The sequence below is a fragment of the Myotis daubentonii genome, chromosome 2, assembly GCF_963259705.1.
Source record: "Myotis daubentonii chromosome 2, mMyoDau2.1, whole genome shotgun sequence".
Taxonomy (NCBI): Eukaryota; Metazoa; Chordata; class Mammalia; order Chiroptera; family Vespertilionidae; genus Myotis; species Myotis daubentonii.
The window spans coordinates 166,660,961-166,680,463 of NC_081841.1; the positions used below are offsets into that span (position 1 = coordinate 166,660,961).

At 37.6% G+C, this 19,503-nt stretch overlaps 2 pseudogenes; both read right to left on the minus strand.

Annotated features, from left to right (window-relative positions):
• Window positions 1-297: 297 nt before the first annotated feature.
• Window positions 298-8,114, minus strand: LOC132226754 (argininosuccinate synthase-like; annotated as a pseudogene).
• Window positions 8,115-17,481: 9,367 nt separating this feature from the next.
• On the minus strand, window positions 17,482-17,634 carry LOC132228822 (U2 spliceosomal RNA; annotated as a pseudogene).
• Between the last annotated feature and the right edge of the window lie 1,869 nt (window positions 17,635-19,503).

Here is a 19,503-nt window from a genome sequence, read left to right on the forward strand (position 1 = left end):
TTGAAGTTATTATCTTAGTGGTTTCTTTATGGCAACTGTTACATATTAAGAAAATTATAAGAGAAAGGTTAGCAAGGAAAATACAAACCAGTTTTAAAATAAATCAGTGGCATTGGAAAGTGACAAAAAATGAGGCTTTTCATAATGAAGATACAGATAGGTATGATTTAATGGCATGGACTTGGTTGAAAACTAGTGACAGGCAATGGTTTTGATGTGGGCCAAAAAAGCAATAAAAGACTAGCAGAAAGAATGGTGTTTATAGCTGATAGTTGTTGGGTTTTTTTTTAAATGTATCTTGCTTTTTATTTGTCATCTTATAGCTCCCCACCATAGCCACCCCCCAGCCTTCCCTTCACTGACCACTTTTGTAGGCTACAGGGGACCAGGGAACAAAGCCAGGCCTGGCACCCCCACTAAGCTGCCAGCCCCACCCTGGAGGACAAGTCACAACTACAAATGATCACAATTAGCGCCTGTACTTGGGAGATGGGCAAAGTGAGGAGGCCCAGCCCTCATTGTCAGCTGGCCTATTTGCTGGTGACCTTGCTCTGGAGGCAATGACATTTCTTCAGCCTCAGGGAGTTGATGTTGATAAAACCGGTGGCATCGATTGGCTCGTAATCGCCCTGCACAGTTCATGCTCACCAGTTCCAAGTTGTAGAGGGACAGTGGGGACTCCCGGCCGAGGCTGTACACCTGGCCTTGAAGACACACACCAGGGCGTTCCCTCCCACACGCTCCTGGGACTTGGCGATGCAGTGGCGGGCAAATTCACACTCGGGGCTGTGCCAGACACCGGTGTACCCCAGCTCGGCGAATTTCAAGCCCAGGCCTGGCATGATTTTGCACACTCCCGATCCATGGTGAAGGCCTCCATGTGTAAATGAGCGTGGTAAAGGACGGTCCCTGCTGGGGTCTCGTAGATACCTTGGGACTTCATCCGGATGCAGCCCACTCCCTGCTTGCCCGCCATTTCACTCAGGTACACGAAGAGCTCCAAGGATGTGCGATGGGTGGTGCCGTCCTTGACGTTGGTCACCTTCACGGGGACCCTTTCTTGAACTCATTCTCAAGGACGTCAGGGGTGTTGGGCCCTTTGGCCAGGTCCTGGATCTTTGTGTAGAGGCCTTGGAGGGGCTTGATTCTTGGGGTTCTCCAGGATTCCGGCCTCGTAGCTGATGTGCATGAGGTTCTCGTCCATGGTTCTCGGAGGGGACCCCCATCCCATGCTGCTTTGTGTACTCCATCAGGTGGCTGCAGCCCTGGAACCGGTTGTAGAACTCGGGCATCTTCCAGGGGGCGATGACCTTAATCTGGGGGGCCAGTGAGTAGCAGGTGAGCTCAAACCGGACCTGGTCGTTGCCCTTTCCTGTTGCGCCACGGGACACATGCTTGGGTCCCTCTCGCGGGGTGATCTCCGCTTGTTTGCGGGCGATGCAGGGCCTGGCCAGAGAGGTGCCCAGGAGGTAGCGGCCCTCGAACAGCCACTAGACGGGATGGCGGGCCCGATGAACTCCTCCACAAACTCCTTGCTGGGTCCTCGATGAACACTGTTTTGGCCCCTAGCTTCAGCGCCTTCTTCCTGGCTTCCTCAAAGTCTGCCTCTGGCCGGTGTTGGCCAGGTAGGCAATGACGTCATAGCCTTGTCCCTTCAGCCACAAGAGAATGCAGGAGGTGTCCAGGCCACCACTGTCGCCCAGAACCACGGAGCCTTTGCCGGCATCGTCTGGATGAAGGTGTGGGTTCCTGACCTCTGGAATCTGTCGTCAATGTTTGGCGAGCCACTGGGTCCCCGCGGAGGTGGCGGCGGAGCAGCGATAGCTGATAGTTTCTATCAGGAAAGATGGTACAGGGACCTTTAGTATAAAGATTGCAGAACGTTCATTACCCTGGCAGTTGCTATGGAATATTTCAATATGGGAAGCAAATATTTCAGAAGGGTAATGCGTTTTATTAACTTTATTTTTAATAGACATCTATGCAGGTCCACATAACCTGTAAAAATAGGGACATACATAAAATTAGTTCTAAAACTTGACATCTACATTTAAGGTAAAATGAAGATTGCACGCTAAGTTCCTGACATTTTATTGTCACTTGTTCTTTATGCATTTAGTGCCTGATTTGCTTTTGTTTTCTTGATGTTTTATATTCTTACTCAGTACTGAGACTTAGAGCATTGTAAATTTTACTGAAACTGGCTGCTAAGGCCAAAGTTATTAGCATTACAGAGACTGACATCCTGACTGATAGCCTAATAGCAATAATTGTTGCTTGGCTTTTATTTGCTACCCAGAGTGTGAGAGCACTGGGTAGTTTTATAGTACTTGTTTCCATGGGAAACCAGGCTAAGTGCAACGATAAGACTGTTATTTTGTGTAGTCCATTAAATTACAGTCTTTCCATTTTATATTTTTAAACATGATTGCTATCCTCATTGATAGAGTTTAATGCTAAGCTTCATTATTTGCATGAAATTTTCATAAATATCCATTTTGGTTACAAAATAAGATAGTGGAGGTGGCTTTTAGAGAGCTGTCAGGATTATTTTCAGGACATTTTTTATCTTTTTTTCAGAATAAATAATATTAAAATGCTGCTGTATAAAAAGATACCCTGCTTATCTTTAGAAATAAACATTTACATACAAACTATGATGTATTGCATTATTTATAACTTCATATATATTTCTCTCCAAAATATATGTATGTGTGATATGTGCATAAGCACATACATTTGAAATACATATATACATACATGTATATATACATATATATATATACATATATATACATATATATATATGAGATTGGGGAAGGGAGAGAGTGCTTGTGTGAGTGCATGTGTAAAAAAGAGAGAGAGATCTCAATTTTTGGTATCTGACCAGGATCAGATTATATGTAAAAAAACAGCATGATAAAAAGACCCAAAAAGTCAAAACCTATAATATCCTTAGCAAAAAGAAACATCACATATCAAAAAATACACACACATATACACATATATATATTTAATCTAATTTGTCAAACCACACTGTCCCTGACTCCAAGAATACCTTCATTAGACGTTGAAAGTCAATGAGGGTGGTGAGTAGAGTGTGTGTGCGTGTGGAGGGATTGAGTTAAAAAAAAAAAAGCAGAAAAGAAAAGAAAATACGTCATGGACAGGGACAACAGTGCGGTGACTGCTGGGGGGAAAAGGGGGTGGAGGGAGGTGGAGGAGGGTATGGGGGGAGATAAATGGTGACTTCAGATTGTGAACACACAATACAGTGTGCAGATGATGTGCTGTAGAATTGTGAACCTGAAACCTGTATAATTTTGTTAACCAACCAGTGTTAATCCAATAAATTCAATAAAAAGAAAAAAAAACTGAAAGTCAAAAACAATGATGTTATAAAGTTATATATATTGTATATTCAGAACAGATGGAGTCAATTAATACTTGAATTTAATTGAATTGACTACATGCAATAACAACGTGAACTTCTTAGAGCAGATTAAAATATTAGAAAAATAGTCAATAAACATTAAAAAGTTACTAAACCAAATGTGAAGTGTGGAATCCTATATAATAAAGAGCTAATATGCTAATTAAACCAAACCGTAGAACGACAGTATAGATGAAGCAAGGACTATGAGGGCCTGAGGCAGCTGTGGCTGCAAGGGCCAAGCTCCTTGCACAAATTTTGTGCATCAGGCTTCTAGTAATATAACATTGCAGGTGATAAAAGAATATAATTAAATTTCCAGATAATCACCACAAGTCTAATTTGGGGAGAATTAAATCTTTTTATAGTAACTATTTAAAAGTAGCTTTTAAAATGTTAATATGTTTACTTGTCAATGGTAAATAGAAATTATAATGATCATTTGAATTTTTATTGTAGTTTACCCAGTATCCAACCTATTTTTAATATGACTTTTTTTAAGGGAATAAATTTACTCAGAAATTTTATAATCTTAAGGTTAATTTAATTCATGGTGGCTACCTCTCAGTTTGGGAGCCAAAAAGACCAGTTTGCAATTCCTCTTTTCACTTACATAATTAGGTTACAGGCAATGGAATTGAGTTTACTCAATATTAAATTTCAAATATAAAAATTATAAATTATATTCCATAAGACAGATAAGTATTATAAGACTCATTAAATTTTAAAACCAGCACAAATAATATTTTAAATGTAAATAGTAATTATTTTTCTAGGTTTTGTCACTGAATTTTATAACATAAAAGTTTACCTCATTTTACACACTTCACTTTATTGTGTTTTTTACAAGTTGAAGGGTTGTGGCTACCCTGCATTGAGCAATCTATGGGCAGCAGTTTTCTAACAGGCTCAGATGATAGTAAGGATATTTTAGCAATAAAGTATTTTGAAGTAGTATATACATTGATTTTTTTTAGACATCAAGCTATTTAACATTTAATAGACTACAATATAGTGTAGGCAGAATGTATCTATATTCACTGGAAACCAAAATATTCATGTGACTTGCTTTATTACAATGGTCTGGAACCAAACCCTCAATATCTCTGAGGTATGCTTATAATATTACATATTGATTAAACTTATATGTGATACGCAGTTAGCTATTTTTCTCTAAGTCTGAATCTTAATCACTTTTCATGTATTATATACTGTCCAAATCACTATGAAGGGTAGCAAATTATGCTATATCAAAATATGACTGTATTTGTTCAGGCCATGCAACCACAAAATATGCAACTTTGCTATATTATTTTGAGCTGGAGGCACTTGGAAACAGGAAATGTTGAGAGAGGATGTCTTTTCTACTTAAAGACAGATTTTCGAAAAGGAATTCAATTGTCATGTTTCCTACCTAAGAGCTTATCAACCAGGCACATTGGCTTATCATTGGAGAGGAGACTAAAGGGCTACACCACACCCAGAAAGTTGTCAGGCGCCATCATATCTCCCATTCGAAGGGCCTATTCATCTTTTCTAAAAGTCATTACTCTAATGAGAGGCCTACATTCTCCTCTCCATTCCCTATTAAGATGGTATTTAAATCTGAATTCTAAACCACCTTGGGGAGTTATTCATTTTGGGGTACCTCCCATGTACATATGATGTATACATGCTAATAAATTTCTATTAGTTTTTCTTTTGTTAATCTGCATTTTATTACAGGAGTCTCAACTAAGAACTCAGAGGAGAGAAAAAACTAATTTTCCTTCCCTACAACTGTTAAAAGGCAAGGAAAATATCAGATAATGAAAGTCTTGATAGCCATGTACCCTAAGCTTTTGAATTAGAACCAAATAGATACTAGATGAACCCTTGCCTTTGATAGCAAGATTGATGAAATAGTCATTTTGGATCCCTTCATTCCATATTTTGGGGAAACTCTACAATATTTTTTACAGTCTTAAGTATCATTAAATTATTGAAAATAAGAAAGATACTTGATGCATGTTCCTAATACATCCTACATTTATAAATGCACCTTTCCCTCTCTCTTCCATGTTGTGCTTTGGAAATCTTTCTTCTAAGTGTTGAACTTTTTAAAGCAGTTTGAGAGTACTGAGAGAAATTTATGGTCATGACTTTGAAAAAGAAAGGATGAAATGACATGCCACATTGTCTCAAAGAGTAGATATTTTTCTTTTGGATTGTTGTTTTTATGATACAAGAGCAATGAGTTCCTGTATAAGAAGAGAATGCTTTTTATGAAAACCTGAAGCTATCGATTGGCAAGATAAACTCCACTGCTCAAAAAGGCCTTAAGGTAAAATTTCAGGAGAAAGCAAAAAACCAAAAAAGCCCCCCAAAAAACAAAACACAACTTTAGATGAAACAGTTTAATAAAACACAATGAAGTATGTATGTATTATTAATACAGAAAAAAAATTGATGAAGATACAGGATAGTTCTGAAAAGGGAGTATGCAGATTAGTTAAGATATTTTTAGCATATACAAAAACAAATCTAAAATATAAAAGAAAAACTATTGGCAATAGTCTAATGAATTTGCATAACTTATACGCTACGTTAAATGAGCACTGAAATTATTCTCATCCAAAAAGGCTATTGTTTCTTAATTTTATTTTAGTATTAAATTATTTTATGAAGACATGAAGATGGAGTAATGCTGTTTGTAAAGGATGCCTTGAGTTCTATGAAAATCTATGTACTAATGATACATTCTTAGTATTCTTAGTAAGTCAACTGATTAAACAGGAATTGATATAATTTTGTGGCAATTTTTTAAAAGTTCTGCCAAGAGCCCTACCCAGTGTAGCTCAGTGGATAGAGCATCAGCTTGCAGACTGAAGGGTCCCAGGTTCAATTCCAGTCAAGGGCATGTACCTTGGTTGCAGGCTCCTTCCCTGCCCCTGCCTTGGTCGGGGCGCATGCAGGAGGCAACCAACTGATGTGTTTCTCTCACATCAATATTTCTCCTTGTCTTTCCCTCTTCCTTACAGTCTCTCTCTAAAAATCAATGGAAAAATATCCTTGGGTGAGGATTAAAAAAAAAATCTCTGCCAATAAAACATATAGCTATAATTAAAATATTCACCTAAGTTGATATATTATCATAAAATCACATCAAAACATATGTTTGGATTTATTTTCCAACTTAACTTCAGAAGTTAATTGCTACTCAAGTGGGGGGAAAAGGGCAATAGTTCCCCTCCCTCTAGGGATCATGGTGATTGGGATTGTTTCCAAATTTACTAGTTGTTTTTTTTAAATTAAATTTTTTGGGATGACATTGGTTAATAAGATGATGTAGGTTTTAAGGGTACATTTCTGATTCATGATCTGTATATTGCGTTGTATGTTCACCACCCAAAGTCAAATCATTTTCCCCATCCTCCTTCCCTCTGGTAACCACCACACTGTTATCTGTCTACGAATATTTGTTTGTTTGTTTTTCTTGTTTCTTCATTTGTTGCTTTCAGTTTTATATCTCACATATGAATGAAATGAGATGGTTCTTGATGTTTTCTGTCTGGCTTATTTCACTTAGTATAATATTATCTAGATCCCTCCATGTTGTCACAAATGGCAGTATTTCATCTTTTCTTATAGCTAAGTAGTATTTCATTGTGTATACTATATGTAGTCTATCTTCTTTATCCAGTATTTTATCAAGGGAGACTTTTGGTTGTTTTCATTTCTTGGTCACCATGATCATACTGCAAATGTACTAGTTTAAAGACTATCATGGCTGTAAAGGGTGCATGGCAAGCAGTGCCCAAAGGCTAAGAATATAAACTGGTTTTTTAGGCCCTAGAAATGTTCTTCACGAGGTTTCTTTTATTTTTAAAGTCAGTAATAACCACAAAGTCAGTACTATAATAAAAGCCTAATATGCTAAATGTCTGGTCGTCCGGTCAACCATTCAACCAATCAAAGCGTAAGATGCTAATGACATGTTAAGGCCGCTCAACCACTCACTATGACATGCACTGACCAACAGGGGGAAGACGCTCCGACCAGTAGGTTAGCTTGCTGCTGAGGTCCTGCTGATCAGGACTGGCTGAGATGGGCTGGACATGCCCTGGAGCCCTCCCATGGTCCCTCCCTGGCTGGCCAACCTCCTGCGTCCTTCCCCGGCCCTGATTGTGCACTGGTGGGGTCTCTCGGCCTGGCCTGCGCACTCTCACAATCTGGGACCCCTCGGGAGATGTCGGAGAACTGATTTCGGCCCAATCCCGCAGGCCAGGCCGAGGGATCCCATTGGTGCATGAATTCATGCACGGGGCCTCTAGTATGATATAACAGCCTAGACTTTAGGGAAAAAATACATTTCAAAAATCAGAAAAACACAAGGTAGTGAACTGTTTTAGAGAAATCTATTAAGTCCTAAGATCACAATGAATGCAAGGTTAAAATGTCTGTTAGTGTAAACATTAATAATTCATCAGTCCTCTTAAAAAGGAAGACTATACTTTCATTGTCTCTTCATTGTTTTCCCTCTTCTTGTGTTATCCATTTCAGGACAAAGGCCAACTTCTTTTGGTGTTATTTTCCTTATTGCTCTAGTTCCAAATTAAATGCCACTTTTCCCTTTAAAAATTACCTTCGCTCTTTCAAACAAATTTAGTTTCTCTGTCCTAAATCGTCTAAGTGTTTTCATCTCCTATTACCTAAAGTTGTGTCCACACTACTTTCTACTAAGTAAATGTTCATTTATTGAATAAGTATTTTTTTTACTAAAATGACTCAGGTTCTTTGCTAGGTACTCAGTATACATGGCAAAAACAGTTCATGTTTTTACCATTTAAAACATGTACCAGGCTTACCCTTTCCTTGGTAAAGTAAACACTAAATCTATAAATAATTATTTCCTCTATCCAGTCAGCTCTATTTCCTAAGCTTGCAGCTTGTTATTTCATTCTTCATCTCTTTTATTGAGTTCTTCATCTCTGGAGTTTTTATTTGGTTCTTCTTTTTGTTTTTTGTTTTGTTTTTTTTCTCCTTAAGATACACTTTTGTTTGTTTGCTTGCTTGCTTGCTTGCTTGCTTGCTTGCTTGTTTTGGAGAGAGAAAGGGAGAGAAAGAGAGAGAGAAGCATTGATGTGAGAGAGAAACATCAATTGGTTGCCTTTTGTACACACCCCAACTAGTACTGAACTCATACCTAGGTACTATGTGCCATGACTGAGAATTGAACCCACAACCTTTCAGTGCACTGGAGGACTCTCCAATCATCGTAGCCACACTGGCCAGGGCTGGTTATTTTGAAAAGTGTCAATATCTTTGGTAAAGTATTTTTGTGTTCATTGATTTGATTTCTGGGTTCATTAAAATGCCTATCTGTGTTTTCTTGTATCTTGTTGAGTTTTTTCAGAACTACAATCTTGAATTCTCTGTCATTTAAATCACGAATTTCCATGTCTTTAAGTTTATTATCTGGAGATTTTTTCATTTTCTTTCCTAGCTGCCTCATTACTTTGGTTATTCACCATGTTTGATGGGTTCCTTTTCTGTCTAGGCATCTATGAAAATGAGATCTACTTTTCTTTTCTTTCCCAAGAGTGGCACTTCTCTATTTGGTAAATTGATAAGAAGTGTTTCTTTTGTTTTCCAGTAGGTGGCGATGAAGCACAAGTTTTTCTAGTTTCTCTTGCATTGCTCTGGTTTCTGGAATCTCTGTGGGGAGGTAGAAAATGCCCTATAACTAAAATCAACACTAGTGAGGGGTACATGAGAAGTCCTTGGTGGACTAAACTAATTCCACTTCATCTATACGAGGAAGCAAAGAGATTCTATGTAATTAACTGAAATTGAGCTGGGAACTGATGGATGATGTGGTGTTTGCCAAATAAAGAATAGTGGTGAGTCTGCCAGGCAGACTGGTCAGCAGATTGAAGAGGCCCAAGGGAGAAAGTGCTGTTCACTATGAGAACTGGCAGAAGTCCAGCAGCATGTCTGAAGCACAGAATACAAGATGAACACCGGAAAGTGGTGACACTGGAGCAAGAGCTGAGACCAGGACACGAGGACCCTCTTAACCACCTGAGGATATTGGATTTTATGCAAGATCAGTGGGAAGACATTGAAGGATTTTATATCAATGGGAAGAACATCATATTACAGGGTGGGACTAAAGTAGGTTTCCAATTGTGAGTACAGAAAACACAGAATTTATTCTTGCATTATTATTTATTAATCATTGCATTATTTTTCATACAAACAATTGTAAATCTACTTTTACTTACCCCACCCTGTATAAAGATTATTATTTTCTTATTATGAATGACTGGTTTTATTTTTTAGTTTACTCATGACATTTTGTATAATGTACATTGTCAACTATATTGAAGAATTTCCTAGTGGAGGGAAAGCATCTTGATTTTTTCCATCCCCAGCTATGGCACCTCATCTCTTTTCAGCTGGCTCTCTCTCAGTTCCTGAAAGTTAGTATATTCACAATATTGTGCAACCACAACACCGTCTTATTTCAGAGCATTTCAATCACCTCATAAGAGACAGTAATTGAATAAATATTCCTCAAGAGGTAGAGAAGTGGAAGAAGTGGTGATAAGAAATTTTTAGTATTATATAAAACAAACTTATATTCATTTAAGTGGATCAGATGTCTTTTAAAATTTAAAAGATGAATGTTTTCCTTAAAGCAATCTAAAATACTGAGATCTATAAAAGAAAGTGGATCAAGGCTTTAGACAACAGCTGTGTTTAAGCATGTAAAAGAGAGGTTAGCCATTCATGTCTGCTTCATCTATTTAAATCCAAGGGATAGGATAAGAAGTAATGATTAGAAATTTCATAGAAATAATAATAAGTAGAATATGAAAATTTAAAAGCTTCTAATATTGTGATCTTTTTAATAATGGAAAATGAACCTTTTCAATCAGAATTGGATAGGCCTTGTTAAATTTGATGGAAAGTTAAACCAGATGATACCTATTTTCATTTTCACTGTTAAGCTATTGTTATTGTATTAATTTGTTTCTCGAACTAGAAAACTCTAGGGGCAAACATTGTAAGCAGTATCACTAAATGAAAGCTATGTTAGCGTGTCCAAATTACTTTCATTTCAGTTTTTTTCCATCTAGATACATTCATTGGTAACTCAATTAGTCTGAGTCATTTCAGGAAACGTAAACAACGGGTATGTCAAATAGAAGCAATTCAATACAATAACTTGGTTAAACAAATGATGTTGGAAAGGCAAAATAGCAAAAGCGGGGGTGGGGGGGGGGATAAAATAACCCTAAGATTAATAATTGCAAGCAGTAGTTACCACTACAATAGCTGACAAAATAATAATGTGAGAGGTGGTGTTACTAGAAAAAGAGCTCAGATTTTGCTGATTTATAATTATGTCAGCCTACAGAATAACAGTGGGGAGGATGTATTTTAAAAGAGCACAGAATGTGTCACTGAATGGGGCCAAATTTGTTAATATGGCTACCCTTCTCATAGATTTTGGATTTAGTACGTTAAATCTGCTCTAATAATTTGTTTGCTTTGTTTACTGAAATCTGGGCTTACTGGCTGCCAACAGTCATTGAGGCTGAAATAACAGAAATTCTCTAACATAATACAGAGAATAAAAATAAAAATAAAAACTTTAGGGAAATAGGAACACGGGAATAGATGTATCATGTGCCATCTGCTTCCTCATTATAAAGCCAAAGAGGACTGAAAAGACACCTCCTTCCCTGCAGCACAGATGATGCATGATTGACTGCACAGGGCAGCATCATTGAAATCCTGACGGCAGCAGCCCTGTGCACGCTGGGAAAGATGGTCAAAATGTCTCCACCGAGATGAGCTTTCTTTTTACGGTGAGGATGAAGGGTCCCAGAATAGCACATGCTGGAGGACACATTTACATGCTAAAGAAGAAGGGGAGCATGTATTCTATAGTGGGCTTTACAAACAGAGAAGATAAAAAAAGTGGACTGCCATGGAGATTTGTCAGGTGCTACTTAATCTCAGGATTCCAAGATTTAAGGAGGTTGGCAGTCTATTAAAGCATCGCTTGATCCATGTTGCACCAACTCTGGATTTAGTGGATGGAAACCTTATATGAGTCATCACGATGGACAGCTACAGCCTCTCACTTCATTTTCAATTCATTTGAAGGGGATTCTGAGTCTCTTAAAATATTAATTATAATTTATATCTTCCTCCAGGCCTTACAGTCTCCAAAAGGACTTACAGTCTTTTCTACATTTACTGTGCACCATGGGAAGAGAAAATTTCATAGATATCTAGGCATTGACTCTGGTTTGACACTAGTACCTAGAAACCAAAGACGGTATTATGTTCCATTAACCATATCGGGGTTTTTGGAAGTCAGTTAAAAAAAGGGGGGTTTTGCCCTAACCAGTTTGGCTCAGTGGATTGAGCGTCAGCCTGCGGACTGAAGGGTCCCAGGTTCGATTCCGGTCAAGGGCATGTACCTTGGTTGTGGGCACATCCCCAGTAGGGCGTGTGCAGGAGGCAGCTGATTGATGTGTCTCTCTCATTGATGTTTCTGACTCTCTATCCCTCTCCCTTTCTCTCTGTAAAAAAATCAATAAAAAATATATTAAAAAAAGGGGGTTTTGACCCACGTTCATCTCATAGTGTGTTCAGTGTGTCTATATACGTATCTTGTGGTTATGTTCACAGTTTCCAACTATATGGTTATATTTAAAAACTGACGGAATAGCCACATTTGGTTCTCATACTTGCGGGTTGAGCTATTATGATAAGAAAACCACACACGGAAGTCCCTGAAAATGTTTCTCCCTAACAGTCCAATAAACCAAAAGCAATGTCACATCCTAGTGGGAACTGCAAGAATTAGCACTGCCATCAAAGGCTTCAAAGAAGCAGGGCGAGGGAGTCCTATGTACTTTATTTAAATTGTTCCTTTGCCCGTGCTGTGGTGAATGGATATTGAGCAATAATTGCGGATTAGTGTAAGCTTAAACAGGCAGTGACATAAATTGCTGTTGCTTTTCCAGCTGTGGTAAATTTTAGAAGTAAGTCAATATGCCTGTGGAACATGGCATGCACTTATGTACCCTCTAATTTTCCTAGACCAGGACAGTTATGGGTTGAATAGTGTCCCTCCCAGATTAGTACCTCAGAACGTGACTTCATTTGGAAATAGGGTTGTTGCAGATGTAATTAGTTAAGATGAGGTCCCACTGAAGCAGGGTTGGCTCCTACATCAACATGACTGGGATTTTTATAATAGGGGGTTATTTGGATAAACACACAAAGGAAGAACATATGAAAATTGGAGTTATACTGCCACAAACCAACAGACCTACCAGAAGCTAGAACAGAGGCCTGAAACAGATTCTTTCAGAGAAAGCATGACCCTGCCAACAACTTGATTTCAGATTTCTAGCCTCCAGAATTGTAAGACAGTAACCTTCTGTTGTGGTGACCCTAGGAAACTAACATCATAGGTCAGCAATCTTTTTTCTGTGTAGGGCCATAGAGTAACTGTTAAGATTTGCAGGCCATTTGGTGTCTATCACAGCCACTCAGCTCTGTTAGTATAGCATGAAATCAGCCATACACAATATATAAATGAATGAGTCTGGCAGTGTTCCAATAAAGCTTAAAAAGAAAAAAAAAAGGCAGCAGGCTGGATTTGGTCTGTGGCTCTAGTTTGCAGATCCTTGTTCTAGGCCAGGGGTTCTCAACCTGTGGGTCGCGCCCCCTTTGGAGGTCGAACGACCTTTTCACAGGAGTCTCCTAAGACCATCAGAAAACACATATATAATTACATATTGCTTTTGTGATTAATCACTATGCTTTAATTTTGTTCTATTTGTAACAATGAAATTGGGGGTCACCCCAACATGAGGAACTGTATTAAAGGGTCGCGGCATTAGGAAGGTGGAAGTACTGGCAAAGCATCCGTTCACGCCTGGCAGCAGCAATGCTACATCACTTCATGATCTTGCCTCAGGGTGATGTCAAGCTTTGTCCTCTCTACCATAGTCTAGTCTTCCTAGATCTTTGACACCTTAATATTGCATAGATCATGCTAGATTACTACATTTCTCACATCAGGGTAATTGACTCCACTGAGCATAGGTAGCAGTTATCTTCGATCCCTTAGTACATTAAAGGGTGAGGTATACTTTAGAATTCAGAGTTCGAGCAAGACTATGAAAACAACACTGATGGACGTGTTCCTACCTTGATGGGGGACTTCTTTAAAAACTTGTATGTATATCAAATCATCATGTTGTACATTTTTGCCAATTATACCTGAATATAATAAAGCTGAAAAAATACACTGTTTAAACAGAAAGGATTTTAAAGAGGGAATTAGTTATACATGTAGCCAAATTGAAATGATTAAAAAAGGGAGATCTTGATATAACTCAGATATTATTAATGGCAAGAAGTAGTTGCCACTACTAGGCTGAGAAAACAAAATGGAAAGGGTGGGCTACCACGTTTTAGGAACTGACCATAAGAACTGATCATCATGCTAGGAACATACATACCTAGTGCTCAGATCTCTGAAAGACCACAGCACTGTTGATGATGGACCCAAGATCTGATACTCAAAACAGCAAAGCAATGTGGATGGCTGGGGTAAGTCCTCTGAGAGCCGTGCATGGCTGTTGCAAGCAGTGAGCAAGGAAACTGGAAGCTGTTCTCTAGAGCTGGTGTGATGCTTACTGAGGATGCAGACAGAAAATTTGTTCTCTTCCCCTAAGTCCTAATCACAGTGAAGTGTCAGAATCATAGGGGCAGGCAGCAGGCAAAGCAGTAAACTCAGAATCACAGAGCAAACTCCAGAAAAGAGGCCTCAGGGATGAGAGACAATAGGCAAAGAATAAGCACACTAATTTCTAAATTGATTGCTCTTTCAAGTCTTTTAATTTAATTCTGGATTGTTCTGTATATGGAAGTTTCTGTGGAACTAAAGACAATAGGCACGGGGATTATTTTCTGAATAGGTATAAATTCCATGAAAGAAAGTAAAATTGAGAAGCATGAAAGCTAGATTTGGTGGTTTTTGTAGCTGGACAAAGCATAAGCAAACAGAAAAATGCTCATTCTGGCTTTTAGCTGTAATGCTGCTTTGTGGACAAGCGGAGAATACATTGCCAATTGCAAAGGCATGGGGACAGTTTCTACACTTATCACCTTGGAACAGGCATAGGAAAGAAATTTTCCAATAAATACGTCATTGTTCTTGAGAAAATGTAAAAGTAAGCTTTGTGGAGTAACATTTCACTACATTATCTGACATCAGAGTTTAACTAAAACAACCCAAGTGATATTCAGTAAGGAAATAAAAAATGTATCTATGTTGAGGAAAATATCCACAAATGTAAAAGTTCTACAAAATGTGAGAGGTTGTTCAGGATATTTACAAATAATATCTAAGAATTTTACTGTAAATGAAAAGTAACACTAACAACGACAAAATACCAGAATGGGTACATACAGTTTAAGAGACCATTTTAGAGTGGTGTGTAATAAAAAAAAAAGGCTTATCACCACCAACATATATATATAAGTATATGTTAATATATATAATTATGATTTGTATGTCATAATAATTAATATAATTAAAAACAATCAAAAGAAATAAATTGTGTGAAGGTAGTATTTTGTCAAAAATGCTATTTGCCTATCTCTCCTTACTCTATAATGTTTCAGAATCTTGTTTATAATCATAAGGCAAGTTTTGTCACTTTCATTTATCGATATATATTTGAAATGTGGGGCCTAAGTTTTCAACACAGAATTTATATATATATATATATATATATATATATATATATATATATATATATATATATATATAATTATTACTACACTCATGTTCAGGAATAATAGCTATGTTCATTTCTTTATAAACCTACCTAAATGATAAATATATACATTAGATACAATTTTAAATTTCTTACTGATAAGTACCTTGAAATTTCCTAGGCCAGTTTAGATATTGATTTTTACATCTGTTCAAGACTCATCATACAAATGCCTTCATATTCTTCCTGATGTGCCCAAAGTTTTTATTTCACCATATCCTTCTTTATTGTAGTGACACTGAAACAGGAATTTTTAGGGGTGAAAAAGACAGGTTTTTGGGACATTTTAGAAATTTAGAAATTTTGGAAATTAAGAGGACCATGGAGGAATCACAGGGCTGCAGAGCAACAGAAGGTATATTTCCATAGAATGGGGGAGCTGGAAAGCTGCAACAGGTACATTTCCATAGAATAAGGAGCTGGGAACAGCAAAAAGTCTATATTTACAAAATAAAGAGAAGGAAGCCCTTCATCCAGAAGGAGAGGAAGAAAGCCCAAAGGGAATAGAAAAAAATAAGGAAGGAGTTGGGGAAGGAGTTGAGCTCAGGAGTTACTATAGTAACCAGTCTAAGGAAATAGTGACCAATCAGAGGAGATATCAAAGCACAAGGATCTGCAGCCTTTATAAGCCACAGGGAAAAGGAACTCAATGGGACCCTTTCCCCCTCCCTACTTGGGAGTCCGTTCTGTGGGACTCTTCCCTCTCCCTACTTAAGAGTCCATTCTGGGGGACCCTTTCCCCCTCTCCACATAGAATCTATACTTGTTCTTTAATAAATCTCCACCTTTACTATACCACCTTCTGCCCGTGGATTCATTCTTCGACTTTGGCGAACAATGAATCTGGGTTCCAGTCCAAAAATTCTGCTTCAACACTTTTTGTTCCTTAGGTCCCTATTACTATTCTTAAAAAAAAAAGTGTTTTGGACTTTCATAAGCACATGCTCAATGTTCCACTTTATTACAGCATTTTATCAATGGGCATTTCTTACAAGGCCTGTCTTCTTTTTCGGTAGCCTGCACAATGCTGGTGCTGGTTTTGCTGAGGATGATTGCACCTTTCCTCTTCCTCACATAACCCTGCTATCCTCTTGGTGCTGCACACTCTACTGTCTCTGGAATTGGAGCTAGATTCTGATTAAGAACTCACTATTTTTCCCCCATTACCTTCCTCTGCCTCCCTCCACCCCCTTTCCCTCTGGTAATTACCATAAATAAAAGGAAATTTGACTTTGAGTGGTGACCACACAATCCTATATAATAAAAAGGTAATATGTAAATTGACTGTAATGGTGGAACGACCAGAACAACCGCTTGACCAGTCTCTATGAGGTGCACTGACCACCTTTCAGTCCTTTTCCCCGGCCGGCAGGCTCCCATTGCCCAGTGGTGAACAGGGAAATGGGAGTGGGTGGCAGGGGATGCGGGCAGCACCAGGCAAAGTCCCCTGCCCCACCGGTCACCCCACACACAGAGGGTGACCCACGACAGGAGTGAGGCCAGCTCCTGGCAGCCGGGGAAGATAGCCCTGATCGCAGGCCAGGCGTAGGGACCGTACACATTCACAAATTTCATGTGCCAGGCCTCTAGTATAATTTATAGATGTTGATTAAAGAATTGTACCCCAGTAACCTATATACTTTTATTAACCAATGTCACCCCAGTAAATAAAAAATAATTAAAATAAGAATGATATCTTAATCTCATAGAGCACTCCAACCTGTTAAACCAACATAGACAGAGAAAAAAGAGACACTGTGAACAAGATTTAAGGGCAAAGACAAATCTTGAAAAACAGATGTGAAAAATTTTAGTTACAAAAGAAATCCTATAATCAATAATGATAAATATATCATATAGAATTCTTTAGATTAAATTCAGTGCTTTCTATTTTATTATTATTATTTTTAAAATCCTCACCCAAGGATAAACTCTCATTGATTTTAGAGAGAGAGAGAGGGAAACATGGATGTGAGAGTGAAACATCAATCGCGTGCCTCCAATTGACCCACAGCCCAGAAATCAAACATGCCACCTTTCAGTATTCAGGACCATGTTTCAACCAACTGGCCAGGGCTAAATTTAGTTCTTTATAAACAGCTACATTGAATGTCAAATATTTGTTTAATATGAAATGTTGGCTCATTTGCCAAAATAAATTGATATGTAGAAGTCAGTTTTGTTGTCTATGGTTAGTATTTGTCCTGCAGACCTATTTCATTTGTCAAAAATGGTATTAAAATATGAGTAACACTTATAATCAAATACCACAATTTGATTTTCACTACATTGTTTAGAACATATTTGCACTTGATCTTAGCCAAAAGGCCGAGAAGCGATATGTTTAGAACATATTTGGCAACAATTTGGTGGAATAATTAACTTATGGTAGCTTACCCTAATTAGGGTTCATTTTTCTCTCAAAAAAGGTCTAGAATTAAGATATTGTTGTTGATAGCTCTAACTGGTTTGGCTCAGTGGATAGAGCATCGGCCTATGGATTCAAGGGTCCCAGGTTCAATTCCAGTCAAGGGCATGTACCTTGGTTGTGGGCACATACCCAGTAGGGAGTTTGCAGGAGGCAGCTGATCAATGTTTCTCTCTCATTGATGTTTCTAACCCTCTATCCCTCTCCCTTCCTCCCTGTGAAAAATCAATAAAATATATTTTAAAAAAAGATATTATTGATAGTGACTCAGTTACCCAGCAATATAAATTCTAATGGACCCAAGATGGCTACTACAGCTCCAAATAGCATATCCTATTTAAGTAAAGAAGAGGAATAAAGAGAAGATGATAGCAACGTTGGCCATCTTTTTTGAGGAAAGCAAAAGCTTTGCCACAGTCCCAACTCACTATGCTTGATCTACTTTCCCTGGGGACAATTTATTTACTTGGCAATCCTTAGCATAGAAGACTGAAAAAAAATTTTACTAGGGTTGGAGGACTTGTTGTTCCCCCCAATACATGTTTTTGTTTTTTCCTTCTTCCAAGAAAGCATGGCTGAATACATTTGAGGTAGGTGGCATAAAATGTCAACACACATATTTACTATTGGAGGATAAAATAGAAATAAAAAAATTAAAAAAAAAAAAAAAACGGGAAACACTGGGCTTCATCCCTTCAATGTCATCAATTGACCAGAGTTAGAAACAAAGTCTCTCTACCACATATCTTATTTATTGCCTGTGAGGCTCCCTTAGGAATTTATGTTTATGGTTCTAGTACTGCAGTAGTAACTAGGGACTTGGCTATTTATCCTATAGCATATCAAAGGTAATGATGATACTTATTATACATGCATAATTGTTCTTTGGGTGAATAATTGTTATTTTTTTAAGTCCCCCTTTACATTTAGTTCCCCTGTAGGTTTTCTTTAGTTGTGTTTTTTTTTCCTTTGAATTCCTTTCTCTATTATACTTTTACCTTATTTCTCTACTTTTTTTCTTCCCCAATTTTTTACTTCTTGCTTTTGATCAGATTTATTTTGTAACAGAATTCCTTCTTCTATTATCCTCTGTATTATCTGTATTATTTTTTCATCTACCTAAATCTTCTCTTTTCTCCTTTTTTTTTCAGAAATCTTATGCTTCCAACATGTACTGTATTGTTTTTGTCCCTCACTACTAACTTTCAGTGTACTCTTACTACGTACATGCTATATTTCACTATTTTCCTCATTGTTTTTAGACCTTATTTTTTAAGTTTCTCATAAATTTCTTTATTCAATTCCTATTTTTATCTCTAGCAAAACATAACATAAATGTTATGTGTGATGTAAGATTTTAAATTGCTTAAATGTATTCTTTTACTAATAAAAGAATAAACAAGTGATCCACGACTGTATACATATTCAATATAAATAAAGTGAATTTTGAACACATTTTTTAATGAAAAAGAATGTTATTTTATCAGTTTATTGTTCAGTGTGCATATATAGTTTGCATCAAATGCAAACTTTCTTGCAAAAAATCTTGAGAATGTAAGCTGAGAAGGATAATGGCAAGCTAAACAAAGACACAGAGAAAGCATGGATGTGTGGTAGAACAAATAATGCTGTGTCTAAACAGGTATTTGAAACTTAAGCAAGTAGTCAGAAAACAAATTGAACATTTACTTTTCCAAAGGGATTAAGAAATGTGGTTGATTATACCTTCTAAATGAAGCTTTGAGTAAACTGCTGTCTTGATTGATTTCTTTGGTATTTGC